The sequence below is a fragment of the Astatotilapia calliptera genome, chromosome 2 (assembly GCF_964374335.1).
Source record: "Astatotilapia calliptera chromosome 2, fAstCal68.1, whole genome shotgun sequence".
Lineage (NCBI taxonomy): Eukaryota > Metazoa > Chordata > Actinopteri > Cichliformes > Cichlidae > Astatotilapia > Astatotilapia calliptera.
The window spans coordinates 4,861,346-4,874,556 of NC_137423.1; the positions used below are offsets into that span (position 1 = coordinate 4,861,346).

Consider the following 13,211-nt stretch of genomic DNA (forward strand, 5'->3'; position numbering starts at 1 on the left):
GACTGGGGGATAGGACAGGGAGAAAGAATGAAAGAAAGAGAGGGAGAGAAAGAAAACCAAAGGGGAGAAGAGACGGTGAGAAGGGGGGGAAGAAAGAAAGAAAAACAAACAAAAAAAACAAAACACCTGGGTCACCTGTATGGAGAAAAAAAAACAGAAGAGAAAGCAAACAACAAAGAGCAACATAATAAAAAAAAACGGCACCATCACAATAAACTAGCTAGCAGTAAATATCAGTAGATACTAAGTAATAAACAATATTGTGCAGCACGCAAGATAGACAGCGCACAATGTGCTTTGAGGCAGCAGCCAAGAAAGCTGTAGTCCGCGTCTGTGAATACCCGTGTGTACACCTGTGAGCATACCTGTGTGGATCAGCATGCTTGCATTCCAAAGGTTTCTCCATGTAACGATCTGCTAGGGAGTGTGGGGAGCCACAGCCCCGTCCTCCAGGGTATGAAGCAGGTATGGAGGAGATCAAAACTCCAGACATCCAGAGGCCCCCAGAACACAAGAGACCAAGGAAGACCAACAGAGGGGCAGCCGCGCCACTGTCCCAGTAAGAGCTGAGGAGAGTCCCAGATGAGGGCTCACTCAGCAGCCGCGGAGCAGAAGCCAGGGGGAGTTGCAGTGACGCGCCTGTGAGCTCCGCCGGCAGCCAGCTGTACCTGAGTGACCGAGCCCCAGGCTGAGAGGCCGGGGGCACCCCACCTCCGAAGTGGCCCGAGCGAGCCCCAGGCCCCGATAAGCGGCCGCCAAGGAGTGAGCCGGTGTGTACCCGGACGCCCATCCCCAGACACAAAGAACCACCAACGCACCGATATCTGAGGGAGTCCGCCACTGGCAGGGGAAGTGGTGGTGGGGGGAGATAGGCCTCCAAACCTTGGAGGGCCTGAGATGTCCCCAGAGAGGTGGTGTCTGATACCCAACCTGACATATAGACACAGACATACAGGCACACACAGACACAAACATCCATTCCCACCCTCATGCTCTCATATGCACTCACTCCACACTCAACCAACGTGGAGACAGACATAAAGAGACGCTGTACACACGATCACACTCCCCAAGCGTACTCTACGAACCGGGTCTAGGTACCCTTGCCCCTGGAGGGGGGAACTGCACCCAGACCCAGGTGGTGTTACCCTTTTCCCTGCGGTGGGGAGAGGCAGACCGCCCCGACAGATAACAAATTTAAGTAAAAACAAAGATTCTCATTTGCTCTCATTTCATAGCAGCTTGATATTTCGCAGGATGTAGTTTCTCAAAAATATCTAAAATTCTAAATCTCTAGATCTAAAATTGTACAATAAATGAACAGATATGGGTCTATATATACAGGGTGGGCCATTTATATGGATACACCGTAATAACATGGGAATGGTTGGTGATATTAAAGTCCTGTTTGTGGCACATTAGTATATGTGAGGGGGCAAACTCCTCAAGATGGGTGGTGACCATGGTGACCATTTAGAAGTCTGCCATCTTGGGTACAACTTTTGTTTTTTCAATAGGAAGAGGGTCATGTGACACATCAAACTTATTGGTAATGTCACAAGAAAAACAATGGTGTGCTTGGTTTCAATGTAACTTTATTCTTTCATGAGTTATTTACACGTTTCTGACCACTTATAAAATGTGTTCAATGTGCTGCCCATTGTGTTGGATTGTCAATGCAACCCTCTTCTCCCACTCTTCACTCACTGATAGCAACACCGCAGGAGAAATGCCAGCACAGGCATCCAGCATCCGTAGTTTCAGGTGCTGCACATCTCGTATCTTCACACCATAGACAATTGCCTTCAGATGACCCCAAAGATAAAAGTCTAAGGGGGTCAGATCGGGAGACCTTGGGGGCCTTTCAACTGGCCCACGACGACCAATCCACTTTCCAGGAAACTGTTGATCTAGGAATGCTCGGACCTGGCACCCATAATGTGGTGGTGCACCATCTTGCTGGAAAAACTCGGGGAACGTGCCAGCTTCAGTGCACAAAGAGGGAAACACATCATCATGTAGCAATTTCAAATATCCAGTGGCCTTGAGGTTTCCATTGATGAAGAATAGACCCACTATCGTTGTACCCCATATACCACACCAAACCATCACTTTTGTTGTTCCAACAGTCTTGGAGGGATCCATCCAATGTGGGTTAGTGTCAGACCAATAGTGGTGGTTTTGTTTGTTTCACCATTCACATAAAAGTTTGCCTCATCACTGAACAAAATCTTCTGCGTGAACTGAGGGTCCTGTTCCAATTTTTGTTTTGCCCATTCTGTAAATTCTGTGTGCCGATCTGGGTCATCCTCGTTGAGATGCTGCAGTAGCTGGAGTTTGTAAGGGTGCCATTTGTGAGTAGCTAATATCCGCCGAAGGGATGTTCGACTAATGCCACTCTCCAGTGACATGCGGCGAGTGCTACGCTGTGGGCTCTTGCTGAATGAAGCTAGGACAGCCACTGATGTTTCTTCATTAGTGACAGTTTTCTTGCGTCCACATTTTGGCAAATCCAACACTGAACCAGTTTCACAAAACTTAGCAAGCAGTTTGCTAACTGTAGCATGGGAGATGGGTGGTCTCGTAGAGTGTCTTGCATTGAAATCTGCTGCAATGACCCGGTTACTGCATTCACCAGATATCAACACAATTTCGATCCGCTCCTCACGTGTTAACCTCTTCGACATGTCAATGGCTGTGAACAAAGAGAAACTTATAAATAACTCATGAAACAATAAAGTTACGTTGAAACCAAGCACACCATTGTTTTTCTTGTGACATTACCAATAAGTTTGATGTGTCACATGGCCCTCTTCCTATTGAAAAAACAAAAGTTGTATCCAAGATGGCCGACTTCTAAATGGCCACCATGGTCACCACCCATCTTGAGGAGTTTGCCCCCTCACATATACTAATGTGCCACAAACAGGACTTTAATATCACCAACCATTCCCATGTTATTACGGTGTATCCATATAAATGGCCCACCCTGTACATGTTGAAACAGTGGCCATCTTAGTCAAGTTATATAGCATTTAACCTGAAATCAATACTCATATATATGAGTCTACTACATTTGCACGAGACAAGTAACTGATTTACCAGACAGCAACCCTCTGTACATGAAAGGACACTCAGCAGGGAGGCGATTATGTACAGCCTTCAGTAACTCTATCCAGCTCACTCAAACACTCCAGAGCTTCCACTGGACAGTCAAACCTCTGGTAACACACAGAGTTAGCTGGGAAAAAGAATAGAACCAGAGAAATAAGAAAGAGGGAGAGAAGCTGGGACAGGGGTAATTCATATCTATTTACTGTGTTTTCCATCCCTCCCAAGAGTCACAGCATGACAAAGGTTCTCACAACTCTCAACTAACTAAAGCTGTCTGAGTTTTTACAAAAATGAGAAAAAGAATGGAATAAATTAAACGGGGAACAATGAATCACAGGACCATCCTGATTTATTGGCACTTTACGTAACAGTCTGAAATGGAGCAGGAGGTAACTGCAGTCTCTGGGAGTTCAGGAGCAGGGTTATTATGAAATTGGGTCGTTGTGCTTATTGGACAGCAGCCAACTGTCACTATCTTAATAGAACAGGGCAGGTGTAATATGAGACCTTTGTGCCTTACATGAATCGATCTCATCATTTTGGGGCTTTTTGTGTTTTTTGTAGCAATTAAATGGTCTGTATGGACATTAGTCTCTGAAACCCAATAAAACACATGACCAAGAATTATAGAAACTATTAACAACTATATTTGTGCCAATAACTCTTTTGTGGATTCATATTACATTCGTTTTTTGGTTTTTTTTTATTCTTTGTTTCAGCTTTAAACTGCACTCGCTAAGTGTAACATTTTACTTCCAACGAGAAACCACAAGTCATTCACAAGACTCAGCAAAATCTTCTGTAAGCCTAGAGCACAAAAAAAGCTCTTAGCCAGATTTTAAGGTGTGTTAAGGTGTATAGGGGATCCTCCTCTCCACAGACTCCTTAAAGCATTAGAAACTAACAAATATCAGAGCTGTACTTTGTTCTATATCAGCTGTAAGCCCAAAGGAGACAAGGATCCAGGACCTGCCCTAACAAGCACTGGTCGACTGTCCTGCTGAGAGCCTTTCATACTCTGGTAAAAACGAGGTTATGGGAGCTTGTCCAGTGTAAGAAACACAAGTACTGTTGAAGAGTCCACAGTCTCCTCAGAGGCATAAAAGCATCCATGTCCTGACATTTTCACTATTGTTACAATGAAAAGACTCCACTCTGACATATCCCGATCAAACTGTGAAGCATTAGTGGGCATATTGTTATGCACGTAATGACCTAACCTTTCTGGGCAAAAGCCTGGCAGCTCACAGTTTAAAAATACAATTTAAACAGCTCCCTATTATCATTTACTGCCACTTTTAAATGCATAAGTGATTTTTGGTTTTGTCAAATGCAGGTTTCTGTTTTTGTTATTTTTACAATAAGACTTTTACTGAATATATTTTACACAATTTGCACTTGCAGAATAAATCTTGTTTCTTATCTTTATAATAAACTAATAATCTGTTATGTGAATATATCTTTCAATGGGGCTATAAACATGAAAGGAAAGAATATGCATTCACTTTGGTAGGAGGGACGAAGCATTTTTGTTGCCATCTAAAAAGCAAAGTGGTCAATACTCTAAATACCCTATTTCAGACCTGAAAACTGAGGGTGCAAAGAAAGGATGAAGGGGGGCAAAGTCACTGTAAGGACATCCTAAATTGGCTGATGGAGGCAAAATACAAAATGGATAGTTCCAACGGTGACCTTGCTAAAAAGAGAACTAGTATCCATCTTCGTGTGCCATTAGGATATAGGCAAGTTGTTCTACTGTGTGAATATTTAATGATTCTTAATTAGCTTAAAAAAAACAACACTGGTCAGTAATGGCACTTAAGTGCTTTGGTTGGTGTGTTTGTATGTTTGCACCATAAATCACTTATTGGGTAGATAGCTACTAGATGAATTACATGTGTCTTAGTGACACATACTGAGACACAACTCCTTTTATTACAAAATGGGGTCAGTGTAAAACATTATGCCCAAAGACGTTATGTAACAAAAAGACACCAATTTCATCACTTTGGTCATGGAACTAGCCCAAAACATTTTTCCCCTTTATTTTATCTTAAATGCCACATCGGTGCGACATGCTCTGCCCCCAATTCTTAGCCAGCTACATCACCCTTGACCCTTGCTAATGCTCCTTGTCAACAACACACAAAAAGGGACTTTCCAAAGGTAATACGACATACATTGCCCACGGCAGATTGTCCAGGAAGGTCATTCTTCAAACTGACACATACAGCAAGGTCACTGTCAGTAGAGGCTGTTCGGAGATCAGTTCTCTTGCATCAGACTGCCTTCAGCCCCTTCACTGTTACACTATCCCTAAAGGGCTACACTGCCACCAGCAGTCACTTAGCACATAAACTCAAAAGAAAACAAATGCCAAGCATTTATCACCAAAATGCAGCTATACACTTACTGTATTTTTAAGTATATGTTAAAGATTTTTTGTTTTGTTTAAGAAATGCAACAAATGAAACATAGTCTCCTCTTATTGTCAAGCATTTGCTCAGCACACTTGAGCATTGACAACATTAGTATTATTTTGCTACTTTTAATTAGAATATTAAGTAAAGTTTAAACAGTAACCTGTTTGTCCATATGCCTTCCATTAACTTTTCCTTTTTCTTCTTTTTTTAAATAAACAAGCTGTCAATGTAATGAACTAAGTCATTCAAGATATATATTTTTTTCTCTGTGAGGCAAACACTATTAAAACTGAATTATTTTCCCCTCCTTTGAAGGGACTGTGATGAGTCGGCATTTTCCATAAATGACCCAGCTGTTTGAGCATATTGTGTTTCGCTTCATCAGGGATTCAAAGGAGCTCACAGCAGATCATCCATATCCTGTCATGCTTTGGTCTTGACCATACCTCTCTAAAAGCTGGTTTCAGAGCTGGTGGTGCATATGCTACAGATGTGGGGCTAACATGACTATGTTAATGTTTTTCTGACTGCAATTAACCATTAAACACATATCAGCTTGTAATGAAATATAGGGGGTGGGCCTGCACAATATGTGTGCTACAAATGTGACCAAGGCAAATCTACCAACATTAGTGATAATAAATAAATCTATGGATAAATTAGTTGAAACAAATCTGGAAAAAAAACCAACTTATTTTGTTATTTACAAAGTGCATATTTCCAACTGTATTCAGAGGTCATAGAAGAAAAAGTTAAATTTGAAACCCAGTGTTTCAGTCTGTGATCATTGATTTTTCTCCCATGTCCTTAATGGACAGGCTAAAAATATGCTGCTTCTAGGTACAAATCTTGCATCTGTTCTCTCACAATACCAACAATACAGACAACATCTAATTGATACTATACAAGTCGCAGTGCAAGTTATTATTTTTTACCTTTTTTCCCATCACTTTGAATTTTGCCATTTTGGTATGCAGGATATTTTTCTAATATTAAAATAATAAAAAGCTTTGAAACTCTTGAAAATCACATGAAATAACATTTCTTTCAAAAGGGAAATTTGGAATTCAACATTTTAGCATTTTTGAATTCTAAAAAGGTTCATTTTCACTACCACAGTGACTAGAATGGTTACTCTGCCTAAAATTGGCAACATGACCAGGGCATGCTTTAATTTAAAAAGGTTTATCAATATATAATATAGATATTCATGCAGTATTCATTTTAATGAACCTTAATTATTAAAATTAATTAAAATATTCAGTGTAAAAGCTACTGTACTACTAGCAGTCAAAAACATATATATTAAGATATTAAGCATGATTTGACAATTTTATAATGTGATCTGACTGACACATGCACATGATTGCAAATGATTTATTGTATTTGGAAGCAGGTGTGTCAGATATCAGCTGCCTACCCGCGTGCGTGCATACTGATATAAGCTGTCCTCCTGTGAGTAATAAATCAAAACCCCAACATTTTTGCCATTAACATTGTTTCCTTGTTGTCTCTGTGCTGTCAGCAACAGTGGATAATCCCAGTGTAGAAGAGGGCTCTGTCCTTCTGCTGCGTCCATCCTGTGATTCAGAGGATACAGATTATCACTGCAAATGGAGGGCCTTGTCTTTGACTCATTTGCTAGAATCAGCAATAGAGGAAAGACTGACTCTATACTAGCCCCTTAACGGACTCTAAATTCACAAGCAGGCACTTTCATCTGACCATACAGGCTGTATACCCACAGCGCACATACACCCTACTAGCTTACATCCAGACATGCATGCTCAGACCTTCACACTTCCTGCATACAGAACCAACCTGGACCAAATCATTTCCCAATTCTAAAGGGCCAAAAGAGGCAGACATAGCATTGCTAATTCAGAGTTAAAGAAAATACAAAGGTGAGCAAAGTCAGTGTCTGTGTGTTCCTTTAACCATGCTACTCCATATCAGAGGGAATGCGTCAGCCCTACTATGGTTAACACTCAATAAAACATCAAAAGGGATGAAGCTCAGAGCTCTGGACAAATACACACCCACACAGATACCAGATACACACAAAAACTCGTTTCATTTATACGCCTTCTCTTACACACATATGTACACACGACGTTGCATATTGAACAAACAAATAGTGCAGATATAGATCACTGGATTAAATGAATAGAGCAGGGAGAACAGATAACAGGGTCGCATATCTTTAAAGAGTAAACAAACACACATCATGCATAATGAACGCTAAATACGAGTTCAATAGAACACTCAATAGAGCAGTTTCTTACAAACACACTATACGTCTGTGAAGGTTCTCAGTCATCCAGGTCATCGTAGTCAAAGGAGCTTGCAAAGAACACACTATACTAAATAAACACACTATACATTCACTGGAACAATTGGAGGTTTTAGCCAATATTGGCAGTCAATGCCAGATACACAGGAGCTGTCATCAACTTCCCATCAGGCTCCACTCCCCCCCAGTGGATGTTTTGAAAGAGGAGAAACACTTCTTGTGAAATTTTTATATCCAGAGGCAAAGGCATTTAATGGTCACTGTTTGGCATGTTACATGAGGAGATGGCATTATAATCATCTGCCCAGGCCAAAAACTGGGCTTTGACAGCTTAGACAGGCTATTCATTATTCAATTATTTTAAATATTTCAGGGAACCGACAGGATGCTCAAGCAATAAATATTTCAACCGTTGCCTTACAAAAGGAGATAGCCATGCACTTGGCTGGTATTGATCAAGAGGGCAGCAGATTCACTCTTTCCAATAAAGAAAAAACATATACGATCATCTCTCTGTCAGACCCTACACCGCCTAATGAAAGAGTCTAAATTTTCATCTGGAAAAAAAAAGAAAGTTAGAGCATCAACAGAAAAACACTTTATCATCACTTTCACATTTGGGGAAAAAGCAAAGAGACACAAAAGTGCATTGCTAGAACAAATTCAGAAATACATAGAAGCTGAAGGTGAAAGTGTGATGTAGAGCATCTGAGCTGGTGTAATACCAGACAGAATCACTTATCTGTGGCCAGATAAAAGGAATAAGGCAGCCTTTAAAATGCTGAGGCCCTCACGTTTATGAATAAAATACGGCTACTGTACAAAAGTAATTCCCTTCTCACTGATACTAGGTGTTGCAAAGATGCGAACAAACAACCACTGCAATTATGCCCCTTCCACTTGCAGCCTCCCCTGGTGATAACCAATATATAGCAAGGAAGCAAAGCATGAATTGCTTTGCAGGCAGGCATCTTCCCTCTCAGCAAACACACATGCACAAGTATGCAGATACACATAGACACATTCTTCTCTGCAGAGGGGAGTAGTCTTTCACAGCCGTCACAAAAAGCAATCTTGTTCTCTGAAAGCCACGGGGCTTCTCATTGTGTAGTTGTACATTTTTTCTAACTTTGCACTTTTTGTAAAACTGATTAAATACAATGAAAGACAAGATCCGTCTTTTTCATAGTGCTTTCTCTTTCCCACGTCACTGCATATTTCATGCTGAGCTTTTCGCCTGCCTAATCTGCCCCTTTCACAGAAAACCTGAAGGGTGCTTTTAATATAAAAGAAGCCACGGATGTTTTCTTACCTTGAAATACTATCCAGAATCCTATAGTCCGCAAGCTGTCATGAGATACGATTGGTTCTGCTCCACAACAAGGGCAAAAATCCCACAAGTCTTTTAAAATCAGAAACCAATTAAAAACCTTTTCTGATTTGAACTTACTTTTTGTGAGCAGGATGTCCTTCAGTGAATTTGTGCATAATCCATTACCCTTTAGTTCCTTGGTTTAGATTAATTTCTTTTGGGCTGGTTCTCCCTGATATTCCACCTTGGCAGAGCTAAACAATGTTAGGTATTCTACTGGAAAATGCGTTTATGAGAGACAAGGGAGAACGAGAGACTGTAGGATCTCTTCTGGTGCGCACTACCAGCTCCAATGCAAGTGAATCCAGCCGGTCCTCACAGCTCTCCCCCTGCCTTCAGGAATGAAATTCAGCATCCGCTGTTCGTCCCCACAACAAGGGGAGGGTGTCCCCCCAGGATGGAAACTTTCACAGACCTCCACCAAAGCTATAGATGGTGATAACACATGCCAGTGAGACTAGATTATGTGTTCTTTTCCTCGATATGCTCCCTGATCAGTGGATTTTGTCCTCTTTTCCTTCTCCTATTCGCCTGTTCGGTAGCGCTCTCCTCTCCAGAATAGACTCTCACAGAATAGATGCTGAGAAAGCAGCGGAATGAGGCGAGCCGCTCGTTCTCCTGCTGTCTCTCTCTCTCTCTCTCTCGCTCGCCTTACCCCTCCCTCACACATACACCCTCCCTGTTTCTCACTGCACCTCCCCACCCTTTCGTTTTCTCTCTCCTCCTCTCCTTTCCTTTACACACACACATACACACTGCGATATGCACTTCTCTAGCTTTGGCTTTTGACAATTACCGCTGTGCCATTTCCAGCCATGTCAGACAGAAAGGTTCACCGCCCATAGTCCTCAGAGTAACAAATAATGCCTGATAAATATGTAAAATTAAATAGATATGAAGAGAAGGAGCAGCAGCATGGAAAAGAGCACTGAACCAAGAGGCAATCTAATCTCCTTTCTTCATCCTTGTAACCTGATTACTAAATATCCCTGGAGCTGACATTTTTTTTAACTTTTTTTTTTGGTCATAACTTTTTTTTCTCTGATGTTCGGTAGTTGATGCTGGCCAACTGTCAAGTGTGACTGAAGAGGAAGACAAAAATAGCAAGCAAGAGAGCAGCACACTGCATAGAAACAAGAACCAAGCAGTAGCAGCTGTACAATTATATAATTAGCCACCTAAACAAATTGCCAGGAATTCTGTTATCATTGTGTGAATACTTGACGAGCTGTGTGCAATAATAAATATTGTACCAAAAAAAATACAATTCGAAAACATTTGTGTAAATGCTCTCGATACATACCATTCATGGTGTAACCAATTTGTCATATACAAAGAGCTGCCACTCTCACATGCTTATTATGAATAAGTAGCATCGCTAAAGCCAGGCAATTATCTTCCTAAGCCTGGACTTCACATTCCAAGTGAGGTAGCTTGTTTCCTATTTAATGGTATGTGCAACCCCTCATATGTTCGTCAATTAGGATTACACAGGCATTATAATTTAACTTCCAAGTCATGTAGAACACAAAAAAATTTGGTAGCTTGGTTGGTTACATTTTAAGTGGGCTTTATAAGTGGATGGTGCCCTTGATTTTATCGAGGCAAGGTTACATCACATCAACAACCTGACACCAAAACTATGAGCAGGTGGTTTTGGCAGAGTCACTTGCTACTGAATTCCATCCATCACTCTGGTCTCCCTGGGGAGTCATGCCAACAAGGACATTTTTTTAGTCCAGTTAAAGAAAAAAAAATCTAATGTCAGGGGTTTGTCTAGGAAATCCATTATCACAGGAAATATTTTAGTCAACAACTTCACATTTGTCCAGTTTAGTGAAAATCATTGCTTATTGTCAATGAGAACTTTTTCAGCTTAACTGTATTCAGTGGTTCTCTATGATCATTTGTTCTTTTCATTTTTATCATTTTGATTTGTTGTTATTGTAAATGCATAAAAACAAACAAGTGAAACCATAAAAGGTGCATATATTGTGTACATATATTAATAAATTACAGTAATTCATTCTTTAAGAAATTATTGTTAGCCACTTCTTGTCAAACTTAATGCAATGTCATGCAAACATAAAATAAGTTTGCATTTGTATAGCCATTATACTGAAGCTTATGCATATCCACACACTTTATTACTGATTACATACACAGAGTTACCGATGCCAGCATGCACTTCGCAGCGGCTGCAGCTAGTTCTCAGACACCTATAGTACAAAGAACAAACAGGTTCATTAAACACATATGAGGCTTTGACTGATGCTTTAAAGCTCTGACTTTCAGGGAGAGGCCCTACTCACAACCCCATTTCATGGACATTTGTGAAACAGTGTAATTGTTCATGTTTGTGCACACCTAATGAACCAAAAAGTTATTTGCAGAAACATCCATCCATCCACTTTCTCAACCACTTATCCAATTAGAGTTGAGGCTGACACTGGACGAGAGGCAGGGAACATCCTGGAAAAGGCACCAGTCCATCACCATAGCTAACACAGAGAGACAATCATTCATGATCACTTCTGCACCTCCTGCCAATTTAGAATCACCAATTAACCTAACATGCATATCTTCGGACTATGGGAGGAAATTGGAGTATCCAGAGACACAGGTCGAATATGCAAACTCTCAGCAGATCATCAGGTTCAAACCTAGAACAGATCTTCTTATTAAATTTGTGTCATCTCAATACTCTTTGTAATACAACCTTAAATTCCCCACAGTACATATTATCACAACACTTTGGTAACAATGCTATGAAAATGGCAATTCTGCAAGAAGATATACTGCAAGAAAATCATCAATGACTCACAGCATATGTTTTACTGACAAGAAAAATTACTCCTAAAAAGGCAAAAGCAGGTGTGTGTATTTCCACTGCATGGTACCAGTGTGTTTATTATTTTCACTGGTCAGTTTTGTTGTGTCCATGTATTTAATGGGCTTTCTGATATGCTTTCCAATGTATTCAAAGTGTCTGTCATTTCTCCCCTGTGAATTTCCTCTTCGTCACTGAAAGTTACTTTACTTTCTTGCACTTTACCCTCATTCAGTTGAGGGCAACATGAGAAGGACTCATGAACTGGTGACTCCAGCAAGTTAAATTACACAGGGGAACGATTTATGGTGTCTCATATATTAATAATGGTCAGCTTATCAATGTTTTGTCCCACCAATAATTACGAGCCTTTCGTGAGAAAATTTGGCATTTTCTTTTGTCACCAACTGGCAACTATGATATGCTAATATGAAAGTACAGTGTTTTAGCAGACCATGCTTTAATACTGTATCTATCTAAAATATGATATAACAAATTTTAATAAACTGAACTTGCCTTGTCCAGGTTATGCACTAATAATTCAAAAGTAAGAAATTCAACACCTACATATTATCTTTTTATTACTCTATAATTGCAGGCAATGCTTTACCACAGCCAGATGGTCCCATGAGGCTGAAATTGTCACTTACTCAACTTAGAAATGTGATTAATGTTCTAAAACTGGAAGCAATGTTCAATATTCATCACAAGTGTTTACTGTGAAAGACAAGTGTCTATCCCAAAATTCCCATTTTCCTTCTATTTTTCTCTCTCTCTCCCTCAGTGTGGTACAGCTTGCAGATAAGCCTGGGTAAACCCTCTGGCTGAGTTACTAGCAAAGACCTTCCTGAATCTCATTATCAAGGTAGCACAGTTTCCAACCACCTGTCAATGGTCCAGATCCATGTTTCAAAAAGCCAGCAAATACAGCTCATGTTCCTTTCCTCTGCCACTTGGCTTTTTTTTGTTTGTTTGTTTGTTTTTTTACTTCTCAAAAGGCTAATGAAGTTACATAACTGATGTACATTTTTCCCATTATGCATTAAAAGGTATGTAAAATACAAAACAAAATAAAACAACAACAACCGGTAGGTAGCACAGGGAACAAAGGGATTATTTAATCACCAATCTTTACCAAGAAATAAGTTGTTGTATGACCTCACAACTACACCAACTGCA

At 40.4% G+C, this 13,211-nt stretch overlaps 1 protein-coding gene across 2 annotated transcripts in view; it reads right to left on the bottom strand.

Moving 5' to 3' along the window:
* The window catches only part of LOC113018058 (leucine-rich repeat and immunoglobulin-like domain-containing nogo receptor-interacting protein 2), a 199,301-nt gene extending 189,511 nt beyond the window's left edge, over positions 1–9,790 (bottom strand). The window contains exon 1 of one of the 2 annotated variants that reach the window (XM_080304519.1): positions 9,143–9,790. The gene's annotated coding sequence lies outside the window, so the exon portion shown is untranslated. The remainder of the gene's footprint in view (positions 1–9,142) is intronic. The other variant, XM_080304524.1, reaches the window with a different exon arrangement.
* Positions 9,791–13,211: the final 3,421 nt, after the last annotated feature.